The following is a 26,432-nucleotide window of genomic DNA, read 5'->3' on the forward strand; positions in this document are numbered from 1 at the left end:
GATGTTGGGTGGGTTACCCTTCCTTTTTGCTTCCAATGATAGAGCTCGTTAAAATAAACATGTATGCTTGTCCCGTCAGCGATATAGGGAGCAGTTCCTTGTTGCTGTTTTTTTTTGTTTTTTGTTTTTCGTTTTCAAGGGTACGTTTTGTGGTTTCGCATTCACGCACGCAACGAGCAGTCGCTACATAACGTGCTGGGGTGGGTGACAAATATGAAGTACATGGCATAACATGTATGTGTGTGTGTGTCTGTATGTTTGTGTTTTGGGGAAGCAGCATTGCTCCGAAAAGCGCAAACGCAACATCCGTGCTACCTCAATAGCATTTTGATTTTGGGGCACCAGGGAAGGATATTTCTAATGAAACATTGGGAAGAGTGGCGAAAGGCGCTTTTTTCCTTTTTTTTCTAAACACTTTGGATTGCTGCTGCTGCCGTACGTAATCCAATCGAACTATTGCAAACGTAACGGAACAGTGTGACAGCTGCTACCGCTCCCTTTAACAGCCTGTGCAAAGTGTTCACGCAATCATCATCACCATCATCATAATCAAGACTTGGTTTGCGGGAAATCAACCAATTGGGACAGGGAACAAAAACAGATGCCTCGTGTCATATTAGAAAACACTTCACGGAGAGTTTGTGTCAAAAAGAAGCTTTTTTATTGTGTATTTTTTACACCCATTTATTGCATTATTTTTTCGAATATTAAAGATAACAATTGTAGGTAATTGTAACAAAAAAACGGGGAAAAAGCAACATTCGACACCTCTTCCCAGTACTTAAACACGCCCTTTGTTTCCCTACATTTGCTAAACACATAGCCGCTGCCTGTCAGCCTCAAATTTATGCGGGCCAACGTTCGTTGACACAGTGGTTGATAGTAGTAAAAACAAAAGCAAAACAAAACCGGGTTGCCAGCGTTGTGTAAGGTAATGTAAACAAGCTTTAAACATAATCGTCAAAGTCTGACCGGTCGCTGTGGCAAAGGCTGACGACACCCGTATCCGTCCGTAGTCAGTCTGTTCGAACCGTCAGATTTTGCTGAGGCGAAAGGCAGCGGCTGGCATTGAGGTTAGCATATAGGCTAACTCCCCCCCCCCCCTTCAACGTCCCGGGGATGACTCGGGGATGACGATATGGAATTGTAGTTTTTACGGATTATGGCGCAAAGCAAAATATTGCTACACGGGCCCACGGTACCAGCGAGCACCAGGGAGAGCACCGATCGGCAGGCGAAACCGACGAACCGGTGGTTTGGTGAATCGATTTGGTTCCGTTGCTGCCACCGGTTGCTGGATTAGGGTCGGATTATTTTGTACGATAATGACACCGTGTTAGTGAGTGTGTCAGCAGATTGTTGGCCAGATGGGTGCCGTGGTAGGGAGGGCTGCCTTCTGCCTCTCTGCGTTCTATTATCGGTGTTGTGTGCTTTGTGAGCCATAGCACTAATTGTTTCGCTGTGATAGCACGAGCGAATAAGCTAGATCGTGACAGAATGCTGAACTGTCTAAACTCAGTAAGGCGGTACTATAAATGAGGGTATTAAAGTATCTTTGAAAGTTCGAATGAAGTCTTCATAGTTAATACTGAAATTGTGGTCATTGTCCCAACTCATCCCCTGAAGATATGCAAAACGTTATTTAGAAGGAGATAAAACAGCTTTAACATAAGTTAACGGTTATGAATTATTATATGCAAACATATCTAACTTTCGGGGGTTCAACCCATCGATGATGGAACAGGGGGACTGCGTAAGAATATTTTCCCTCGAACGTTTAATGGACATATTCTTCCTTTTTATGACATTGAATCCCACTGCTACCATCCTAAATCGTTCTCTTCGCTCTCTTGCTTACAGATGGTAGTCAATTCGTGATCGTGAATCAAGGCGTCCCCGAGCGACCGTCATAAAGTAGAAGATAACCCGGCCAAAGCTAATGTTTTAATCGTCCACTCAGCGTGCAGCTGTACAACACAGCACAGAACAGTAGATAAGCAAAGCAAAATCAAACACACCGTTTGGCATGGGTAAGGAGCGGCAACATAGCGTAATCGGGCTCTCTTCGCGGTGAGACATAACGGTGCCCCGCGCTCATGTGCAGCAGCGACAATGCAGTGTATGGAACAGGTGACAGCTCTGGTCAGTGTTTTAGTGCAACCGCCGGTAGTGTCCGCACGGGATAGCATCGATACAAAGCGAAACTAGCCACAGCAAGCCTGTGCCTGCGGTATGCTACAGAGGTTGGAAAGTAGCGTCAAGGGCTCAAAACATAAGACAAAATAAGAAGAACGCCTCTCCTGCGTAATCAAAACGGAAATAAAACGCACGTAATACCACAGTTTCCTACTCACATACATATAGGAATTGAAAGCAGTATCTCTGTGTGTGTGTGTGTTCATAGAAAGGGCGACAATGTAATTGCAACCCTCGCATGGTTAGAATTGATCACACGAAAATGGAACTAGCGTAACACTCGAACGTCTGTAAAAATGTTATCCTAGTAGAATTTAAAACATAACCTTTACAACAAAACAGCTAAACCAAACGAATAATGATATACTCTCGCCATGCGAATTGAATATCTAAGTGTCAACGTGTTCTTAACAGTGCAAAACAATTCAAAACAAAAGTAGAGCAATCTCTCATTCTCCCTTCGTGCTCACTTTCGCTCACTCTATCGCTCTATCGAATAGAGTAGTTGTTCGGCGATCTGTAAGTGTGTGTGTGCCCCATGTGTCATCATCATCATCATCATCATCGGTGTACTATTAACGCGAGTGTGTGTCGTACGTGTGCGTGTGTGTTTGTCGTGTGAATTCTTTCTAATTGAAATTTTTAAAAGAAAAGTTAAATAAAGCCAATCCTTCCCTCGCAAGTGCGGTGGCCTGGATGGATCACGCAAGGATTAAGGGCAAACGTCAACTACCCACAACGGCGGTGGCGGTGAAAGGTGCTTGAAGCAAACTAACTAAGCAAGCCAGTGCCATTGCCATTTTACGATTGCTGCTGTCAATACATGTTATTGTCACCATAGTTACCGACGAGAGCAGTGTGGTTCGTACCGTCGGTTCTGCCGTGGCCAAGAGTGTATCGCAGTCGGAGTGACGGGGTCGGATATTCCGACACGTTGTTGTGAGTTGCAGTGTATGTGCATGTGTGTGTGTGGGTGTACGTGCGTGTGTGTTTGACCGTATCGGCAAAGGGATATAGGGCTTGGCTAGAGATTACACAACAGAGTATCCCAGCACGCTCGCGCCGCATCCCAGGTACGACCAAGTGTGTGGTTTGACGTGTGTTTTGGGTTGCCGCTTCAGCGACTCACCGACTCAGTTGGCGCTAGGGCAGCGTTTGCGCGACGGCTCTGAGGACGGCGCCATTCAACGAAGGTGCCAAAGGTGCCGCCTTCCTTCAGAAGGAGGCTCCGCATAGGCGCTAGGCTGCCAGCTGCAGGCGATGCACCGGTTTGCGGATCGACCGTAAGTACCACTGGAATTTTGTTCTTTTCTTCTTCATCATCATTTTCTTCTTATTATTATTTTTCTATTGTTACGGAGAAGAATGGAGTGGGGTAAGGTGGGGGGTTGGTGGTGCAACGTTCTTAAAATGAATTGGAAATGTTTTGAGGGCCAAGGATTTTTGTTGTTTGTTGTTGTTGGGCAAGAGTTGGCTTGAGTTTCCGTTTTGGGCAAACGCCAGTGTGGACCACGTGCACCGTAGAGCGTCCGCAACAAGAACTCCTAGTTTCGAACTGCCCCAGGGCAACTAATATGTATCCGTCCGCAGCACGACCTGGGTCATCTCCCACACCGTGTATAAGGCTGACCCTTTTTCTTCATTTTCACCTTACCACCTTCCAGCAACATCTACGCAGCACGTAAGTGTCGGTATGAGCTGCTGGTGGAAAATGTGCTGCCCTCCACGACTCGGAATAAGACTCCAGTGCAAATACGCATCCCAGCGGTAGGCTTTGCCCGTTGGCAACGGTTGAGTTTCGCAATCTAAATTCCTAGGTCAAGTTCTGGCACTTGAAATCCAGTCTGAATAGGCATTTAGAGTGCTTGGGCGTGTAAGTGTGTTTGTGTTTGCACGGCATTCTCGTTGCTTCTTGGAAGCGCACTTTGGAAATTGTTTTCGTTCCTGCTTGCCGTTGCCTCGTTGTTGGCTGCAATTTGGTACGTAGCGAAATAACTTCAAAATTTGTTTGCAGTTATGTATGTTTGTCCGTACTTGAACGGTGCAAGGCTAATGGTAACATTTGATGAATTATTATACTTTCTCTGTTTAAGAATGAAAATAAAACTCACACACAGTCGCACAGAACGTAATGGTAACACGAGAAAATCCATCTCGTTAAATTGTGATTCGTCTTCCGATTCAATTTCCGAGATCAAATCTATGTCGTTATTAATAAAGAAACCCAGATCCACAACATCGCGCTAAGCTCTAAAACAAAAGAAACGACACAAATCCTCACAAAAAATGTTGTCCACTTCCCGTACGGTCAACTGGATGGCTGGTTCACGCCACGCCGGCTGTAGGTCAGCAGAAAGGCAATAAAACAAAATATAATCCCCCAAGCATTTTGCGTGACACATGGTTCAGCGCCAAACGACTTTAGATCATTAACCGTCTCGGAGATGTCCGAGCGTCTCGCTCAACGGACGCAGTAAGAATGAAAATCATTCAGCGGCCGAATCTAGTAAAGGTTTACGGCGAAGGATTGTTTGAAATAATGACAGAGTGGATGTGAAAATTTGACCATTTTATACATGAAAGCATTTCCCATAACCGTTACTATTTCTTTCTAATTCGCAATCAAATAATCATGCTTTTATAAATCTGACCAAACACTACTATACGAAGAACGATACATACCATATCGAGTTCTGCAAAATAGAAAATAAAAAAAATCACTCGCAAAGCCCATCTTGTGACATAAAATATCGAACATTCTAGTATAAATCACATCCATCAGCACTCCCTACTCTGCCGAACACACGCAAGCGCGCACACAAATCGCTATTGTTCTTTCTCGCTGACTAGCCAGCCAGTGCGCCCATTCCATTACCATCTCGAACGATTGCTAGACGAAAGTCGTGCTATCTGCAGCTATTTTGTCTATTGTATATGTTCCTCCCGAACGCTGAGATACACATTGCGTGTCGATTTTTTTTAATTCCTGCCTTGTATGTGGGCGCGTGTCCTCCCGATGCGCTACCCCGAGACGATTGCGGGTTGCGCTTTGCTCGCACACGCTCGCATCATATTGAATTAATGGTGAATGTTTCGAGGAAAAGCCTCTTATCGAATTGATTTTATTACGTTCTTCATGCTGGTTTTTTTTCGGAGGTTCTTTTGCGAAATCGCGCACATTTTGAGGCAAAATGCAAAACACAACCGGCAGCTTAATATCACTTGCGCGCGTCTTATGGTTTCGTTTCGGCTGCAAAGGACCGTTCGTTTGCTTCGCCGGTTTTTGTGCGAAACATTGAGACTTTTCCCTCTCGCTCTCTTTATCTCTCTCTCTCTCAGCCTTTTGTTTGCGACTTGGTTTGTGCTCATTTCCGATCCATCCGGGATTGTGCTCCATTTGGCAAGTATTTATTTTAATTTGCCTACCCGTGCGGCTTCTTCGGGCGTGCTTTCGCAGTTGTTCTGTAGTTTGATTTTTACATCATTCCGTAATGGGTGTGCCTTTTACGTTGCCGTTCGTTCGGAAGGGCCACGCACAATAGCATTACCAAGGGTTATTTAGACACTTAATCGGTGAACGTTCTGAGATAATTTGGCACAACATTCAGGACCCTCCGGATTGATACGTTGCAATGCATAATTGAGCAGATTGGGTGATAGTATTGTTTCCATCATGCTTCATTTTGTGTTGAATTGTAGTCTGACTGCATAACAAATGCTTGCTTCTTGCTGTATTTTTAAAATACGCTTACAAGATTACTTAAAGAAAACATTTGTAAACGGTATTTCATTTTTTAAGATAACAAAAGTATATCAAGACGGGAAACACTTTAATTAAATAATTATTAGAATAAATTTTTAGCTCTTTAATTCAAACACACATGTTACGGTAAGCAACTGTTCAATTGTTGGCTTAAAGCGATAGTTAAACTAATTAACTAACCCGGTACTTAATCATCACTAATTAGCTGTGCAGCTTCTTCGCTGCATTATTGCTGCCAATTTGAAGTCAATTACGATACATGTTCAAGTGTCTGATCCCAATTCACATCACGCACACATACGCGCTCACGCAAATAAGCTTAACTGTCTCCTGCGTAGCGACCTGCATACGTGTTATGAAAGCGAGTGGTGCTCTCGGAATATGGGTGTGGTTGTTCGCTCGCAATCAAAGTGCGAAGCGAAATCATCGACTTCATACTCGTCTGAACAAATACTTCGACGTGGCGTTTCCGGCGCAACGAACGCAGGCTGTACGCAGGCCGCAGTAGGGGAAGTGTCGAAACACGGGGACGATGAGACTTTACGAGGGTATTCTGCTAAGGCTCACGCTATGCCCGAGCACGTTCTTCACGAGCTGGGCTGCGATGCTCAGTGCTATTTATACTGATTGTTTCTTTTTTGTGCCTTTTAGTATTCTGTTACCTAGCGTCACCGTTTGAGTTTGCAAAACGGTCCATGTGGGAGAGTGAAAATTTGCTCTACCCTGTCTCCAGGGGACGGAAAGATATCATAATGATCTAGGCCGAGTTTCGACTGAGCTACCCAGAGTTACCGACACAGAATCAAAACTTTTATTCCTACTGTATCGCTTATTTGGTTTGTGTGTATGTTTTTTGTGTATGTGTATGTATCACTCTGCCTCGAGCTTCATTAGAGCACTTTTTCAACAACTCGTCTACCATTAAGCAGGCCTTCGTTCACTTTCTCTATTTATCTAACGGTATCTCTCTCTCTCCCTCTATCATACTCACGTTTTCTGGCTATTTCCGTTGGGCTTTCTTCTCCGCCTATGCCGGAAAACTTGGCAGCATTGTGTAGGCAACTGGGCGCCAACTTTAGCGGCGAAGAAAAAAAAAGCACCAAACTCGAAATTCGAGCCTCTAGCTAGAGATTCACGGATAAGTAAGCCTGATGGCCCTTCACAATCCATCCTATACCAAAAGGAAGCAGCAAAGCGTGGTGGCCATGACATCTGGAGAGCGTTGAAAATTTATCTCTTCTCGATGATTGTCGCCAGTGGATCATGCTGTAGTGAATCAGCGGAATGATTAGCTTCAGCTATCTGTTTCGGTGCGCTGTGGAATGTGCTAATTTTTGAATAAATTGAAACGATATTGCTTGCGAAGTGATTGATTGCTTTAAAAAAGGTCGCTGGAGGTTGGTTTCCGTTTACATAGCAGTATTTCAAAATAATTTATTAAACTACCTTCCAGCGATCGGATGTTTCACCACACATTGTTTTCGATTGACTGCTTAAATCGTGTTTGCAATCCATAGTTGGTTTTAATTTTTATTGTTCTATTCCAAATATCATTTTTATTTAAAAAACACCAGCTGGTGCTACGTACCATGAACCAATCGTCCGTTCTGCCACGCAGAGTAAACAGTCCAGGAATGATTATGAAAATAATTTATTCTCATTAACATAATCAAATGCAATAAATTTCGAACGTAAGGATATGCTTCCGTTGAAATGCTTGTGGCTCACCATTGTTAGACTGAAATGGATTGTTTTTTTTTGTTCAGCTACTACATACCGAGAAAGGCGCTTGGGGCTTTTGGTGTGGGCTTACGCTTAGCTCAGATTCGGTCGAATTAGTTCACCGAGTGAAATGTTTTATGAGCGTTCCCGGATGACAACTTTCCCAGCAAAGCTGACAGCTGAGTTGCGTTGCAGTAATGATTGGGCTAGTGGTCTCGTTGGCAAATGATGAATTTTGCTTTCCCATTAAAAAGCAGATGGATCCTAGCTTACACACGGCCCGACATTGTTCGACCTTAGGGCTTGAGGCAGCATTTCTGCGTAACTGCTACGCCAGGTTGTCGGTACGAACGATGATTTATTCATGAAATGCGTACCGCTGTAGTATCTGTTGAGCTGAAAGGAAATAATACAGTTAAAAATAAATGTTGTCGTTTTTTTATTGAAAGCATCTGGAACACAGCAGAGAACAAACAACTATTAGGCATTGTTTAGAAAGTGTTGTGTACAATGGAGGCGCATGGTGCTTTTCTAGCTAGGGATTTGAATGGCAATTTGTACATGCATTTGACGACGTAACAATTTTAAGGACATTCAGAAGCCATGAATTCTTATAATTCCTTCAAGTCATTGTGTTTCGAGCTGTAAGCAAGATGCAATTGATAGATATAATTTATCGTCACAGGAAAGATATAATTTAAGCGTAATGGAGACGCATGGTTGTTCATAGGTTGGATTTGCATTCATATTCTTTATTACAGAAATTGGCTGAAACCCCCAAACGAGACAAAAACTAACACTCAAACGTTTATTTTTTGTATGTTTTGATAATTTGGAATTACCACAGCTACTTTTTTATTAAAAATAAACGAACACAATGGATTCCTTATTTTTGATTTCCTTTATCGTACAGCTTACCACAACATATTATACAAAACAGACATTTAAAACAGACATTCTTCAAATTCTCCAACGTGATAACTGCTGAGCATAAGCAACGTCATGCAAATCTTTTTGTGATCCAATCATCTAGTGCCTATCAACAATATAGCTCAGTTTATGAATCGTCCCTTTCCAATGAAGCAAATTAAGCTCGCCAAATACACACATGCGATGGTCAGCAAATACTGCGTAGACAGCATAATCACTAGCCAACAATAATCTCACGAGCAACACGGTTTTCACTCCCCGAGCACAAAGCCGACAGATTTCCTCGCTCCCGGATAAACGGCAGCTATTGTGATTGTGTGGATTTGTGCGTAAACCGCTCTCTAATAATTCGACTTGCGCTCGATGCCTGCCAGCGATGCATGAAGCAGCCGAATTCACAAACGAGAAGAACAAAAAACCACTCATGCGTGGCCGGCCTACCATACGGCTAGCACCTAGTCGCCCCAATCGGTGGGTGCCCCTTGCAGGGTGGCGCAATTGGACCGCAAGCGCACCGAGCTCTGGATGCTGAGCGCAATAACGGTTCGCTGCCGCAGGCACATTTAATGCGGCATGGCTCGTACACGCCATCGATAAATTTATCGCCGCATCATACATATTTAATTTACGCACAATCTCACCGACTCCTGGCTCGAAAATCGCTCTAAATCCAACGCTCTGCTTCCGGTGTCGGTCGAAAATCCTAAATGCGAATTTCCCAGCGGTCCTTGCCCTGTACGGTACGCATTGGGAAACACGCGGACACACACACACACACACACACACACACTCGGGCGGTGATTTGTGCGGTGGTGCGATAAAAGGGGATGGAGGCAAATTGAGATGTACGAGTGTGAATTTTATCACACAATCTTATCTCCGGCAGTCGGCTGGAAGGGCGATAGATTGTTTCATAAATCAAAGACTTGATCATTACTTCCGTCTTTTGTTGGCGGTGCCGAGCGCGAGCGAGCGGTGCCACGCGGACGGACAAGTTGCTGGATAACTTTAAGCTTTTGCAGCAGATTACAAGTGATTTATCTCGGAAAGCACTTAGAGTTATCAAGTTCAGCGCTTAGACGAGCGATTGAAAACCGGGAGCATTGTTTAACCAAGGCGTAACAGTTCGGAAGAACAATGTTTGTGTAAGCTTTGGTTGTTTAAAAATACAAATTTTCTGATTAAACTCAAAAAGTTGCTGATACAATTAATATCCCGCAGTTATTAAAGCATTAAATTTAGTACAGGCTAATAAACCGCAAAAATATGCCAATAGAAAGACTTTTTTCATTCATTAAATAACCCGCAATTTAAGAAGTAACGTGATCAGATATTTCTTTTTCCCAACATCTTTAGCTTAACGATTGAAGTCACTAATTCATTGCCAACCCTTTTCTTTCCTGTACATTCTCAAATAAAGACAAAAAAAACCAGCCTTTTCCCTTGCCGTGCAGCCACCCCGAGCGAAAGGTTGCGGGCGTTTAATTTGCGCACACAGCGAACCGGGCAGACTTTGCGACCGGTCACATAAATCTCCCCAATGAACCGCAATGAATGACAACCGACGGAGCAAAATTAATGAATTTGCTTGCGCGAAACGCACGCGCGCCATGCACGATTATGCCTCAAACTGGCACACACACCCACCCCGCTCCACCCGGTTTTCCGGACGTTGTACCTTGCATCTCGTTCTAGCGGCTGGCCTGTTGCCCCATAAATATCCCACGAACTCATCATTAATCATTAAGTTAGTTTAACTGTGCTGGCCAGCAGATGGAGCCTTGGAGGGTCGGCGTACATGGATGGTACGGCGAAGGGATGATATTACTTACGTACACGACTAGCTCCAACAGCACAGCGATCGTTTTAATGGCAAGTCTCGGCGCAGCGTAACAGCTGAGACAGTTTCACCACTGCAAACGGAAGCTTTCTGTCTAGCATCGGTTTTTGGACAAAGTTGGACGGCAGTGGATCACCGCGGGCTGTAATTTGTAGTACCAGCTTCGGTCAGCCAGAAATGAGTAACAGTTTCTTGGAAGCAGCCTGCCGTACGCCACCGTACAACCATTGTTTGCAAAGTGCGATTTATTTGAGCTCGCTTTCACCGGGAGCCAGTTTCAATTAGTGTGCAACTTTCTATGTGTACAGCAAGGGGGGGGGGGGGGGAAGGGGGTCGGTGCAAGACGAGCGCCGACGATACGCACCAAAGAGGGAGAACGAACGCTTAACGCTTGCAGGTGCATACCCTTAAGGCAACGTCAAGCGTATCGAATGTCCAGTGCCGCCAGGGGTTCGTTGTTTGTGCCAACAGCAATGGGAGCCTCGTGTCCTTCTCTCTGTGAGTGTGTGTGTGTGTGTGTGTGTGCCACCGACTGAACGAACGTTTGGCTTTCAGTATTGAAGTCTGGGCTATTGGTGCTGGCTCGTTCGTTATGCAAATGCTGCACGATCCCTCGTGCCCGGAGCCCGGCGCCGGTAACGGTCGGCTCAAGAAAGTTTGCGTTCGGAGTCGGAAATGAAGGCGCGCATCCTTTTGATTATAAACCTCACGTTTATGTTTTGTGAAGCACCAAAAACAGCGCATGTGGGTATGTGTGTGTGTGCGCGTGTGTTATGGGTGCAAACCCAGGAGCAAACCGGACGGCACATTGGCCCGTGGTCAACGTTCTGCGGCAAAAACTTCTTCCTCTTCCTCCCGGGGATGCGGCACATTTTGGCCAGTAAAATATGTCTTTCGAATTCGGACCCGTGCTCTACGGAACGCGTGCTCGGAAGCGGAGGGTAAAGAAAATTGCAGCAATCAAGGGGCACGCAAGGAAGTCGGGGATGCCTGGAGATGCTTAGGGAGGGAGGGAAACTGAAGAAAGTACAGCACCCGAAGAAGGGTTTAGAATTGTCCGACCATATGCCAAACGACAAGCTGTGGCGGTTCTGTGTGGAACATAATAATATATTTGAAGAAGCTTCTTCCCTTCTCGACTGGGGCCACCGGGGCAACGTGGGCAGCCAGCGGCCGGCTGCTGTACAAAGTGCAATGGATAGTTTGGCACGGGTTGTTCATGTTTCAATGTTAGGCACGTTCGCCTCCGAGCGAACGAGCGCTCCTTCGAGCGGTGGGATAATTTAGAAATGTACTCAAGCTTCTGCAGTCAAATAATTGGATCTTGTGCGCTCGGTATTTCATTTCGGCAAGCGCCGCACGCTGCCATGGCGAGATACACTGTGGGGATTTAAAAATGGGGAAACAATGTGAGTTTTTTTTCTATAAATCCTTGAAACATAGTTTGGTAAAAAGGTATTTTTCGTGTTAATAGAAAGCTAACTTTTATTGCAACAATAAACTGATGTTGTACAATCCAGTTGATTGCAAATGCTTCTGTCTAGCACTCTGTTTACTGCTGTGTAGTACAACACTACTGTCTATAAATAAAATATCATCATAAAATCAATCCAGGAGCATTGGCCTGAGACCGTCGCAGGTGGGTGCCATTTTTTTTTTGCTTCCAACCCGCTCAAGTGTCGTGAACTTTTAATACTGTGCAAAGAATGACATTCGCCAGCTCAGTGCAACTACTTCACATGCACACAGTGAGGCAGGGCTGCGCATATTGGCACTCTGGGGGAAAGAAAATATGTAAAACCACGACCATAGCACGATGCGTACATAACGTGCGAAAGACGCAGCCTCGTATGAGAGTTACGCTAAGGCAAAATATATCTGCATGAACACCCGACGCAAACAAAACTTCCCCACTCCTGCAGAAAGAAGTGGCATAATTTATTATGCAAATCATGCCAACAGTTGCAGCTGAGTATCGCGAAACAGGAGACGGAGAGGACGGGCTTCAAGAGAGAGAGGGAGGGCATCGTTTTCCGCCTACTTCTCATGTCTCTTTTTTTTTGTTGCAGCGCTACTCGAGCTCAGCCAGGTGAGACACTCACCTGTAGTGTGTTTATTTGGCCTCGCCCCATCCCACAGCATCCCGCAGCAGCCTTGGCCGATAAACATCCCGATACGATGGTTTTATTTCCCTTTCGTGCAGGCTCTGTTTTCGGTGTATTTTTCCACGCCGCGAATCTCGGGCCGGCGGGCGGCACTTTTGCTGGCAGTGAATTTCCCTACGGGGGCGACCGAGCTGATCACGGCACAGCAAGCAAAAGAGCAACGCGCGAGTGCTCCTCGTGGGTTTATTATTATGCCCTTTTTTCGTTATTCTCTCTGCACCGATAACTCGCACTCCATTTCTCTCCTTCACTCTCTCTCTCTCTCTCTCTCTCTCTCTCTCTCTCTCTCGATTAAAACATGACACCCTGCATGTGTGTGTGTGTATGTGGATTGGTGGAAAATGTGGCAAAGCATTCAAATGGGACGCCCTCATGTGCGGGTGGTACGGTAAAGGAAGTATGTTCTGCGGCTGTTGCTCGTTTCGTTGGTCGGGCTCAGCCCTACCGGGGAGTGGTCGGATTCTTTCATGTTCCTCTTTCGTTCGCACTGCCCGTTCATCAGCAGGGAAGGCAAAACTGCGCCAAAATGAACGGGTACGGGGACGCGGCTGTACGTGGGCGAGCAGGGAAAATGGTGCGTTCATGCAAAATAATAAAGCGTTCATTTAATATTTATATTTATTGATTTTTTTCTCCACTTTGGAGAGCACTGCTTCTTCCCTCAAACCAGCTTGCAAACACACACACACACACACACACACACACACACACACACACACACACACACACACACACACACACACACACACACACACACACGTGAAGAGTTTCGTTGCTTTTTTTTTGTTTGCTTCACCTCTCTCGAAACGATGTGTTGGGTATGTGTATTCGTGGGTATGTGTCTACCCAGCAGCCCCAGTTTGGTAAAGAGCCAGCCAGCAGAGCACACAGCCTGTTTCAAGTTTACCGTAAACAGAGTGGCAATGTTGCATCGGGCCCGAACCGATGGGTCGTATAAACTGTTTTCCGTGTATTGGGAGCCACTTTTCCTGGAAAGTGGAAAGTATTTTCAAGGCGCTACCTCCGGGTGCACTAAAGCGAATGTAAAGTTATTCTCTGATACGGAATTAAGCGGGAAGGGAACAGTTCCAATGAAAAGAGTTTTGTTTGTGTTCGCTTAATATTGTTATTCGTGAATTGCTTAATTAATTTGCTTTCTGCTATAGTTTATGATTCAATGCGCTGGTAATGTATGCCAAACAATGCTTCAATCGTTCGTTTGTGTACTACACGTTTAGTTTGGCCCAGCATTTATCACCGAACAATTACATGTTTTCAGCATCATCATATTGATTTTTCATTCCATTAGCGACGCTGGCAAAACTGGCTTTTTGCGCTGGGCATTTATTGGTGCCTAACAGTTACGAGATCGCTTGCAAGCTACCTGCTCTTCTTTCTCCTACATCTATTCTAACGGTACAGCCAGCCGAGGGCCGCCGATTTGTATCAGAAAGCCAACCATAACGATTATGTAGTTCAATAACACAATTAATTTCGAGATGAACGATAACGATCCGGCTACCCTTTTGTTGACGCGTTTGACTTTGTCTTATCCTCGGTCCAAAACGGCCCAAGAAGCAGGCCAAGAAAACAACCCATCCCCTGTCCCGCTTCCGAGTGTTTCCCCCCCGGGACAGCTGTTTCGGCCGTTCGATACGAGCCGGCCAAGCGACGTCCGCTAGCGAAAGCACGGTCACCGTCCTCACGGTGCTGCTGGGGAAGGTTTAGGTCCTGCCCGAAAAACGGCTGCCCCACCCCGTACGCTTTATATGCGCGCTGTGTGTGAGACGTTGCTAACCGGGCGATTCGAACGTCATAACTTGTAAACAAAGCATTTTTATGGGTAGGATTATTATTATAACTTCTTTATTATTATCGATGTGTTATGCTCACCCGCAGTCTCCGGAGCTGTTGCTGTTCGTGGTGGTGGTGGTGATGGTGGTGAAACGATTGGCTGCACGGAAAACGGTGGGCAGGAACTTTACCTTCGGGGTGAAAGCGGCTCATAATAATAATGATTGTAACGATAATGACGCAGGAGCCTGCCGACAGGATTGACTATGGCTTCCGTGTAGCATCGCTTCCCGTTTGTGGGCTTTTATGTAGGAAAAAAAGTCACCCGCACCACTTGGGCTACATTGTAATGCTGTAAAACAAAGATCTGTAGGCAAAGACTAATGTTTCACATTTCATTTTTGGCATTGATTTGTGTTCTAAATAACCATCACTTTTACTTCAGTCTGTGCTATTTTCCTTCTAAACTATTATCAAAACTCACTGACGTGATGAAATTAATGCTGCAAGTTTAAGATTCAGTGAGCGTAATAGATTAACTTTCTGTCTCTCTTTCTCTAGAACCCATTTATTATCTCCTTGTTCTTTTACTGTAACCATAACAAGTGCACTGGGGAAACTTTTCAATAGTGCGCCAGCACACCTTCTACCTCCACTTGCGCAAGAACACTTAAAATCGCCCAGACAGCTGCACCGTGGATTCCAGCAAAACGGAGTAAAATTCCGGGAATTTATTCGAAAAGTATGGCTTCATCGTAATTATGCTCGAACCGTGGTTTAGCTTGGAATGAAACCGTTTGCGAGCAATAGCTACAAAAAGGGAGAAACAATTTTCCGTACGATTTCCCTGCCAAGCGAGAGAGAGAGAGAGAGAGAGCCGTTCCCAAGCGCGCACTCGATATCGCGCCCGGGCATTCGCCCGTTATCGCCCGGTGCCAGCATTTTACCAGAGCAGAGAAACAATTAAATTGCAAACAGAAGAAGAAGGAAAAAAAATAACGAACTGCGTAAGGAATGTTACAGAGTAATTTTGCTCTGCTTCCCCCACCTCTGCTCTCGCCCTTACGTCCGGGGAGCGTTCGTGGCGCATGCCACTTCGCTTCCGCATCACCGTCTAATCCGCTCACTCGCACTGCACTTAACAGCTTTAGTGCTTCCTCATCGTATCAGCAGCCGCTTTATTCAATTTCTGTTACTAATGAACAACAATCGCGTGAATAATGATGGACGCGGACGAGGCTGTTTACCCGTGCGCCTACTGGCGGCCGGTAATTCTGTGCACAACGCGTTCGTGTCCCAGGCCGCCGCCACAATGGCTGTGTAAGTGCCGGCGGCGAACGTAACCCATCCACGCCGGGATGAAATATTGAGATGTTTGGAGAACAATCAGGCGCGGCCGAAGCAGTTTATCCTTGCCAGGAAAGCTAAAAGAACCCCCGGCTTTGCGAGCAAGCATCTTTATTTTGATTAATTTTTCCATCGCCTGATACGCATCGCGCCCGGAGCGCACAGGCACAGGGGAGCGGAAAAGTGGGTGGAAAATACCCTTGCGGTGGCACTGTTTGTCCTTGAGATTTCGTGCGTGTTCGATACGGTATTTGTGCGCTTGTGTGTGTGTTTGTGTGTGATTTGTGTCATGTTTCGCTGGCACTATCTCGGTAGGCCGAAGCATTGACCCACCACCATCGAGACCGTGCCCGGGGCGGGGCGGTGAAGAAAATCTGTCGCCAAAATCGTGTTGGACTCGTTCGTCTCCACGTCTGGAGCCTCGTGCACGGCGACAAAGCAAAGCAGCAGTGCCAGCAGTGGGAAAGCAGAGTGCAAAACAAACAACGACAGAAGTAAAACGAAAGAAAGAAAGAAAAAAAACAGCAACAAGAAACGCTGGCGACTCTGAAGACTCTGCATCCGTACCACATTACAGCAAACGAAGCGAAGTCCTTCGCGCCCGGAGAAAACCCACAAACCCGTAACGGGGTCCAATAAACTAACCTCACTTCCCGGAGCGAGACAGCGCGACAGCGTGCGGCGGTATCGGTGCCGAAGCCCAAATTGCTCCCCGGGGCGGATTGTGCCTTGGCGACACTGAACCGCCAATATGTCTGCCCTCGAGGAAGGCGCACAACGGGCGTCCTGCGGAAGCGCGAGGGAGGGAGGTGTTCGAGCACGCCCCAAGAGCCGTCTTCAGCTGGCCGAGCCTTTTTCGCAGCCCGCACGTCATCGAACTAGTGGAGCTTGGGCGCGATGGAACGCGATGGAATATAAAATGTATTTTATGATTTTCATCATCAGCCATTTGCTCGTTCCTGCTGGTCGAGGGAGGCTTGGGGGGGGGAGACGAGATAGCTGTTGGCTGAACGGCAATCGGTCTTCGAGATTCGAGCATTCGAGCTAAAAGGCTGATGCGTTGCGTTGCTAGCACTATTGTCAAGGTTCTTTGACCGGTCCCGGGGTGATTTCGTTCCCAACATTGACCGGTAATGGGCGGCAGAGATGGTTGGGCAATCATAGATTTGCGAATTACAATGTGAAGCTAAAAGAGAGAGAGAGAAAAAGAGAAAATGAAAGAGAGAGTGGAGGATAGAGAACGTTGTTAAAGATACATCCGAGTTGGACATGCAATTTCTGACTGATTTAATCTCACTATAATTTTTTGAGCATAAAAGCCTACCGTCTTGCTATACTATAAGAATTGTTTCAAATAACAGTTACCTCTCGCTCAAAACGGGTTCCATTTTTTTCCAAATTTCATTTATAACATCCTCTCTATCATATTCTAATGCCTTCTTTAGGACCGAGCGCAAAACTCCCTTCTGACAAATGGGTACATATCAGCACAGCACTAGCTTTTCCACTGCCAGCCGAAACCGTTCACTTTCCGTTACGGTGTGCCGGAGTGCACAATCAAACATAATATTATATCCCGGTTACAGTTGACCTCACGGTGCCTTGCACAACCCGTCCGTCTCGAAGGTAAAACGAAAGCGAACGGCAAGCAACCGTAGTCCAGCTGAACTGAGGTTTCGGCTGAGATAACGTGGACACCGTGGACGCTAAGAAAAATGTCAAGATTTATGAATCATGAGTGCGGTTTAGCTCCGAGAAACTAGCAACAAAAAGAGGACCAAGCTTTCCTTGCACGGGAAGAAGAGGGGAATAGGGAAGCCGATCGTAAATAGTGTTCCGCTTCCCGGTATTCGCAGTAGCTCAGTGGGAAACTCAAATATTGTCCATTCCAAGGTATGCAGGGCTGCTGCTCAACCACTGAAACGTCTTCCAAGCGATGGGCTGACGTATGGTGGGCTAACCGGTGGGCAAAAAGTCAACAACCCATCCGTCATCCGTCGGCCAACCAACCCGCCCGGGCTGCAGCTGCTGCTTGTTTTGGTGGATGTGGTGTCAATTGATGCCGTACACTTAGCCGTTCTTGGCCACAAAGTAAGAGGGATGATGTCTTTTTTTTGTTGTTGCTTCTTTTTCTCTCTCCGTGTGTTTTACACGGGTAAGGGATTCGAGCAGTGTTTTCACTTGGCCGGGATACTCGGGCTTCCCGGGTTGTTTTTTTTTATACATGACGGTGTTTGTTTTCTTGTCGGCTCGATTTATCCCTCGTCCTGGGACTAACTTGTCACATTTGCCATCCGTCAAACGATGTGTATCGCGCCAGCATGCGCGTATGTGTGTGTGTGTTCTGTTGATGTCCAATGTGAAACTGTTTGCCATCTTCGAGGGGCATATAAAAAAGGCTTAACTTCCGAGTACCAACGTCCTGCCCCTGGATGGTCTCGGGCATGGTTGTTTGATGAGCATAAGAACTATGTCGTAAACGAATTTGTGATTTATTGTCGTTTAAGCTGTTAAAGTCGTGGGCGCGTTATTTGCTTACGGAAGGCTTTGTTTGTTCGCTGAGTTTGGGATCGATTACTTTTAACAAGAGAGGAATTAAATTGTAACATTTGTAAGCAACCAAAGCATTGCCACAAAGGGAAGCTACGCTACGAGCCCAGTAATACTAACACGAACAACTGAATTAAAAAAGCAAAGCTTTTCATTTCAACAATCGATATGGTGGGAAGTGATGATGAAAGCCAGATTGATGCTTTAAATGTTCGCGGAAATGCTTCAAATAGATCGTTTTATTTTCAATGCGCAATCATCCTGGTGCTGTCGGTCATGGTGCAATAGAAAATGTGTGTGTGTGTGTGTGTGTGTGTTTTTTTTTTAAATTTCTGCTACCCTTGTTTTGAGGGCTCTTCACAAAATTGTCTGATGTTAATAAGGGTCACCAAAGGCAGCATGTCATTCATCGGCATCCGCTTATTATTATTTACGCACATTCATTCTACTCCAACCTTTCTCTCTTTTTTTGTTATCGTTGCAAACCTATTAAAGGGACGGTGATAGCACAAAAGGGATATTTATGCACTGCTGATGGTGGTGTATGGTCCCGTTTAGGAGGGTTTTTTTGCCTTCCTCTCACTGCTTATTCCACACCCGCAAAGGTGACGAGGGATAGGCATTAATCATACATTTAATTGAATTTTATGACCGAAATTAATGAAACCGCATTCGAACTTTTGCCCGACCCTCCCACGCGTGACACATTCCGACCGGCAAACGGCAAAGTTGACGAAGAAGATCCTCTGCTCACCCTCGAATTGCCGGTGTACCTGCGTCCAGGAGCTAGCGCACACACAAAAAAAACCCCTACTCCCCTCCCTTATGGAGCCCTCCCCTCCTCCTCTCCGTCCCCAAAACCACGCACTAAAGGTTTTTGGCTTTGTAACGAACGTGCCATGACACGGGGATCAGCAGAGCCCAGCCCACATACACACACACACAAAATGCCAGTCGTGAAGGATACGCCGAACCTTTTTCTGCAGGGAACGTAATTTCCTTTCTCCGTTTGGGAGCAAAAATTCTCTCAGCCTCATTTCCGCGGTCCAGAGACGGATGGTGGTGCCGTTTTTGTGGCTTAATAAATCATCCCTCCGCATGCGGCCGCTTGAGTGATGCTTGACGCGCAAAGATAATCTGCAGACCCAGTTTCGAAAGAAAGAGACATTTCGGCTTCGTTCGCACCGACCCACCGTACCCGCCTGTCGCGTCTCGGTACACGAACGGATACTGCTGCTTTAAAAGGCACGCCCACCCGTCCCTCCAGTGCTGCGGCCGAACGTGAGCATGAAATGAGAAACGGTCGCCATCGTAAAAGAGTTGAAGTGGCTGGCGGAAGTGATCCCTTTCTGCTAAGCCAAGCGGCGTGCGGCGTTAACACATCGCTTGTTCTCTTCCCGTGAAACCGGAACCAAAAGTGGCAATGATTATCAATGCCGGTTAGGGAGCGGGGGTGTAGGAGGGTAAGAGCAAGGAGAAAGAGAGAGAGAGAGAGAGAAATGTAGCAACGAAGTGGGACACCGTGCGCACAAAAACAACAAGCCCCCCGACGGTGACAAAATGACAAATTGTCTTTGTAACTTGTAGCGGAATTAAATGAGTGACTGAAGACAACAGCAAAGGCGCACTGTTTGACATGATGTTATCAAGTATCGTACCGGTGTGTGGGTGTGTGTTGGTGCGTTTTTTTCCTTTTTTTTTTCTTTTGGCAAGAGCCTTGCTTTTACGATGGCGCTATGTTTGATTTTGAAAGTGTGGCAAGAAAACGAAGAGTTTTAATCCGTTTTAATGCAGCAATTAAAGCTTAAGAATGATTGAATTAGCTTTTGACTGCATTTTAAGACAAAAAAAATCATCACAACAATATTTACGCTACCTTCATTCATCACACTGATCAGTGTGTGCCGTCCGTCGTGCAGTGTAGCCGTGAGTTTTGGAATTGGAAGGTTTTAATTTAGTTTTACCGTTAAAGCTACATCGCTTGGGGGAAGTAAATGTGAATTACACAAAAAATATTGTGTCTTATTTAATGTAAATATTCTAGGCATCCAATTTTTTTTTCTTATGGAGTATAAATCGTATAATGTTCGAAAAAAATTAGTTTAATGTGGCACTGAAGCATCACACTGTAATTTAAAATTATTGTGATCATAACAATCGTAGTTAGCAGGTTGATGCATTGTTCGAAATTTACTTATTAATAGGCTTGGCTCATTAAATATCTATTGAACCTATTGAGCAATCGGATGCATATTTGTGAATTGAAAAGCACACACTTAACAAGCTGAATACAGTACATCTAGATAATTAACGAAAGCGACTGCATCGAATCAGTTACTCGGTGGAAAAACGTCCATGCAAAACAGATTGGGTAGTTAGTTCGGTGAAACTAACCGTTCAAGCGAAATTTCCCCAAAAAGTGCCAATTTGCTGATGCGTTCGGTGGAACATGTGTGTGTGTGTGTGTGTGTGTGTGTGTCAACCTTTTGAAACAAAACTCGCATTGTCAAACGGAACATTGCCACACATCGATGGTAAAGTTTTACTCCGAACGCTGTCGTCGAAATCAGTAGCCAGTAGCTAACACAGCCTTCCAAGTGCCACTCTCGGTTGTATAAACGTGTGCGAGTAACCGGCTTGCCACACACTTGACACACATACACACGCCCAATGGTATGGGAATATCGGCTGCAGTGAGTACAACAAAAGAGGATCATGCCTGGCGCCTCGCTGACCTCCCGGTTTCTGCACGCGCCCGCTCCGGCAATCACACCCAGTTTGCAATGATAGCGACCGAGTCGCCCCGAGTCCCCGAAGCTAAGGCAGTGTGCGTAAATAATTCATGAGCAATATTTTTTCATAAGGATCAATATTGTTCTGATTGGATTTTCGAGCTCGCTGTGCGACTGAGCGAAAGAGCGGAATGGGAAGTGTCCCAGGCAAAGGGGCATGTACGGGGAAGAGTGCCAGCGACAACCCCGGGCCACGGGCTGGAAGCACCGGGACAACCGTGCGCCGAGACCGTCATCATCGAGATTATTTGAGAGTAAATGGAAAGATTCCGGAAATTGACAAAATATTTCCAACCGTTGTTTATTGATTTCGGATCCACCGCGGGGCGAAAGGAATGGCACGATGGGGCCACCGGGGCTTTTGGCTTTTGGGGGATTATGAAACGATGTACTTACCGGGATTGGATGCAGATGTGCCGGACGTGTGCACGATGGTTACGGCTAGATATCGCTGTCGATGCAAGAGGTGACACGCTAAACGGCACGATATGAATAATTACCGCGTGCGCTTGGCCGCAGTGAGCACGCGGGAATTGACTGATTGGTAAAGATTGCTTCATGCAAACACACACACAAACAGGGCGGGCTGAGCTTATTGGGAGGGTTGTTTGATTGAATGATTGTTTCGTAGAACGGGCTGGATATATTGCACACGATTGCTGTCTATCGCTGTCGTTCATTGCATGGCACATCGCATGATGCTATGTAAGTGAATTCAATCATCTGTACGCTTTGTTCAATGTTGTCAAATTAGAAGCCAACGTGCAAAAGTATCGAAGCGGAAATTTAATATGCAAAAGACCACGTCCTGTTCGGTTCGCTTTGAGTCTGGGCCATCCGAAGATGGACGCAATGTGTAGCTTGGGACTTTTGTTTGCTATCCACTGTGTGTTGGTTGGAAATCGTTTCGTTACAACATGCTTTTAGCTTTGCCGTACTGTAGCAGCATTAATGCCTACATTACACTGTTTTCCAGGTCAGTTTCTAATATAAACGGCATTATTTAACCTTCACGAGAGGCGTTATTTAACAGACCAGCTCTCATAAATAATGACAACTGTTGAAACACATCTTGCAAGATTTGAATAATACTGTTCACTGTTGAAAATTGAGCCGTAAAACAGTGTAATGCTCACATAAAAAACCAACCACAAAATATCATCTCGACAAGCTTCAATCTTGCCCAGCGTGTCTTCAGCTCCGTTCCACAAACCGTCGAACGTTTCATCTGACTGACAACTCATCAAAGCAGGGAAACCTGTCCCCCGTGCGATGATGCACCGTTTTGTAAACATCTCCAGAGCACTGCGCCGATCGCTGCGTTCCACGGGCCAATCATATATTGGATGAGCGTTTTTGGAGCGTGAAAGCCCGAACCGTCGCAACTAGGGCATCTTTAGTGGACCTTTGTTTGCTTTGCCGTTCCTGCGATGATCTTCGTGTGCATGTGAACAGGTCAAGAGGGTGGAGGGGGAGGAGTAGCTGAAAGTCCCATCGGCTGTGCGTGTAAGGGCACACTGATTGGATATGAGTGTGCTAGCCGTGCTGTGCTGATGCCTTCTCAAGCCAACCCTAGGACGGTGATGGACGCTTCACTTGCGACGGAAAATTCAAAGCAAACAGAGCTTCAAAGGCGTCCGTCTCGGTGTGCTTTCCGCAGGCCGATGATGATGATGATGATGATGATGATGATGATGAACCGTTCTACAAAGGATGCAGAAGAGTCTTTGGAGGAAGTGAAATCATTCTCCCCCGTCGTCGTCGGGAATCCAGTGAGAATGCGCCCCAATGCCGCGTTCCGTGCGTATTATTCTAGGCAGTTCGGGAGATATACTTCTGGTAGCCTGTTGTTTTGCTACGAAAACAAACCTTCAAAATAATCAATGAAAAACCGTCTCACCTGGGGCGAGATCGCCCTGGTGATCAGGTTATTGTTTTCCCTTCCTTATTGCGTTTGTGGGAATCTCTTTTTGTTTCACTCCCGATCGGAACGCGGAAGAAAGAATTGGCTTGAGATAAATAGGACTAGCATTCGCTGCACAAACACACACACACACACACACTCACATAGATACATACAGCAAAACGAATTTAAAGTACACAGTGCCTACTGGTGAATGAAGAATACGAAAATAAAAGAGATAAGGTATGGATTTTCTTAAAGTCTGTCGGTTGAAACGTTGGCCTGGATGGAAGCCGGAAAAGCAATTTACGCGCTAAATTATAACAAACTTTTCTAAAGCCCTAATCCCTCCGTCCTGTGCTGTGGTGATGCGGAAGTCCCTGCGGTGCCTGTCGGCCGGGAGGCTTAGTGCCAGTGAAGTAGAAAGTTGGTACAATCTTGCCAAAACCGACTTCGTGTGAGAACTCGATTTGTAAGATTAGTTTCTGTGTCAGCACCTCCGGGAGTCCGGAAGTGTGCTGTACACCTTATAAGGTTTTGCAGTTATAATTGACACGATGGGAAGCGCTCGGGAGCCTTGAGAGTTTTAAACAAGCTTTACGAATTGGATAGTATTTATTTTGAAATGTTTTTTTTCTTTCTTCATTACAATGTTTGTACAGTATGGCAAGCCATTTCTACACTCCTATACTTGCTTTCCTTATACTCGAAGAGCAAACATGGCCACTGCAGTGCCCCAAACCTGCCAACCGGTAATGAAACCAGTGTTCACTGCGACACGAACACATTTCATGCACCTGTGGGGTGAGAAAGGGTCTACTTCATCCACCCTAAAAGGGGTTGATTGGGTCAGCTACACCTTACTACAGCGACTGCACATGGGGGAAAAGTGGGGATTCCTTTTTGTCCCGCCCCAGTACCGTCCCACCACAACACTGTCCCTTTGAAGGCAGCATGGTTGCAGCACGTGGTCGAATTACGCCGAGATCTCGGTGACTGTGTCAGTCATGGAATATTCAAATGCTGAGCGAACGACACAATTAGTTCAACATGGTCTGAATTTTAATGAGTCAAAACGGTGTCACCAGTGTTACCGAGCCCCAGGGACCTGGGGCTTGCATTAGCGACGGAAACATGGGGAAGTGGTAGTGGTACTGTAAGAATCTTTCTAGTTTATGCTAGCAAACGAACGATCCCAATATTCGATTGCGCTGGTGTTGGTGTGTAGCATGGTAGAACAAAAGTATCAATTCCACCGGGCTATGTTTACAAAGCATTGTTAATTAACTCCCTTTACCTTTGGGCACGGTTGTTTGGCGGCTCGTATTCACTCTTTTGAAAAGTGTTATTTATTTATCGTTTATTAGCAACGGGGTGCATTTGACTCCGGAAAACGGATACATTTTTAAGATAATTGGATCATTTGAATGGATACTTTTTCTTATTTTTTATGTTTTGCTTTTTCAAAGCATTAGTAAATTAAATCAACAAAAAAGGTCATTTTCAGGTGCAAAAACTCATTTTTGATGAGTTTATACCAAATGACTATCTTTATTTGTTACTGTTTCACATACGTTACTTATCTAATGTATTTCGTTATCCGCTTATGACATCAGTCATTATTATTAAATTTATCTCAAGTCTAGCTATATTTACTATAGAATGATTACCACCACAGCAACAACACCATAAACCACACTGTCATAGACATTCTGACCATAATACGGCACGATTGGACTGTGTGTCCTTTGGCGCCGGTTAGAATGCAGCTTCAATAGTGAGATTTTTACGCCCGCTGATTGTATTATGCCAGTGACAGTGGCTCATAATCGTCTTAAGTCTGTTTATTATGCGCTGGCTGTTCGGGTGGGCAGCTTGAATATTTCGCTGACACAGAGTGGCACGAGTACCCTCACTCTGTATCCCTGCGCGAGGTAAGCGTTCTGGGAGCGGACACTCTGAATGACCCTTCAAAAAATGGAAAATGCTTTCGGACGGCAGATCCGTAACGAAGTACGCGGGCTCCAACATGGGGCCGGTTCTCTCTTGAGACGGCTTCAGATTGTTTTGTGTTTTGTGCCGGGCGGTAAACCACCGGCGGTTGAATAAGAGTTGGCTTTAGGGTAAGCATGTTTTCCGCTTTTGCGGGCGGTTAACATAGCGTACATAAGGGCACGGTTGGAAAATTTGGTAATCAACATGGTTTTTGTTTGGTTTTGTTTTCGTTGCTTGAAGGGTCACAATGCAACGAGTTGTATGTATGCACAATATATCCAACGATATACACGGTCAAAGCCAAAAAGTAGGAAAATCAGCTACATTAAATTATATTTCTCATCCTTTGTGTAGAATTCTGCTTTGGAGAGTGTCGTTCAACGTCAAGGGTTTCTTTTTTTATTTTCGAAGCGATAGATGAAATTTAAACGAAATTCAACTCGTACTTTAACTTCAACTTTAACAACATGCCTGTCATGGGTTCAAGCCTTGCATTGACCGTTCACCCCATACGTAGGTCTGACTATCCTGCTGTGTTATCCGTAAGTCACTGAAAGACAAGCCCCCAGACCCAGTACAGGCAGGCCTTGACCGACAACGGTTGTTGTGCCAAAGAAGAGAAAGATGAAATTTCTCATTTTCATGCCTCACTTAAATGCACCCGTTCCTGATTGTTTACCTGTACATGGCATTTTCCTACTTATAATACAAACAAATATCGTTTAACTGTATGAATCATGACTAACGTTTGCGCCGCATCGGTTCTCTTTGTGTAACTATACTCACTAATGCAATTAAAGTTCACGGAAGAGGTTTGTGAATATTAAATGACGTGTGTTAATCCTCACAAATATAGGCTATCGTTTGTCTTTAAAACCCCCCACCGAAGGTCATCAATTGAAAATTAATCTCTACCTGTGCACGCAAACGTACATAACCTTCTCGATTTTAATCACTGAATCCAACCTAATGCTTCCACAGTTTCGAGCCTCTCTAGCTAAGGGGGAAAGTTTTGACCGCTTTCGGCACACAAAAGCATTATCTCAACTCATCGAGCCGATCCCAGAGAAGCGAGCATCCCTCCTAGCCCCCTATACGACATGTGTGAAAACCAACAGCTCATCGTAGCTGAATAATTAATTCTTCATTTATTCTCGCCACGTTACTTGTTCGCTTTTCCTGCTTTTAGAAGGCGGCTTGATCAACCCGGCGGCTTATATGTTTCTCCCCCTCAACCAATGCGCAACGATATCCAGCGTGCGGCATGCACTCCATTCCACTATCCATGCATGCAAATTAATCCCTCTCATACTCACATACACTCATATTGAGAATCTCATCAGAGAGGGAATGGTGGGGTACACATACATTAAGCTCAATCTTAAGCAGGCACAGTCTTCCGATCGCTTGCGGCACTAAAAACTTGATTGATTAA

General features: G+C 45.5%; 1 protein-coding gene across 1 annotated transcript in view; it reads left to right on the top strand.

Annotated features, from left to right (window-relative positions):
- Positions 1-26,432, top strand: part of LOC120948180 (acetylcholine receptor subunit alpha-like 1) — a 57,196-nt gene that overhangs the window by 9,677 nt on the left and 21,087 nt on the right. The window contains exon 2 of the mRNA XM_040364247.2: positions 1,861-3,479. The gene's annotated coding sequence lies outside the window, so the exon portion shown is untranslated. The remainder of the gene's footprint in view (positions 1-1,860; positions 3,480-26,432) is intronic.

The sequence above is a fragment of the Anopheles coluzzii genome, chromosome 2 (assembly GCF_943734685.1).
Source record: "Anopheles coluzzii chromosome 2, AcolN3, whole genome shotgun sequence".
NCBI classification, from domain to species: domain Eukaryota; kingdom Metazoa; phylum Arthropoda; class Insecta; order Diptera; family Culicidae; genus Anopheles; species Anopheles coluzzii.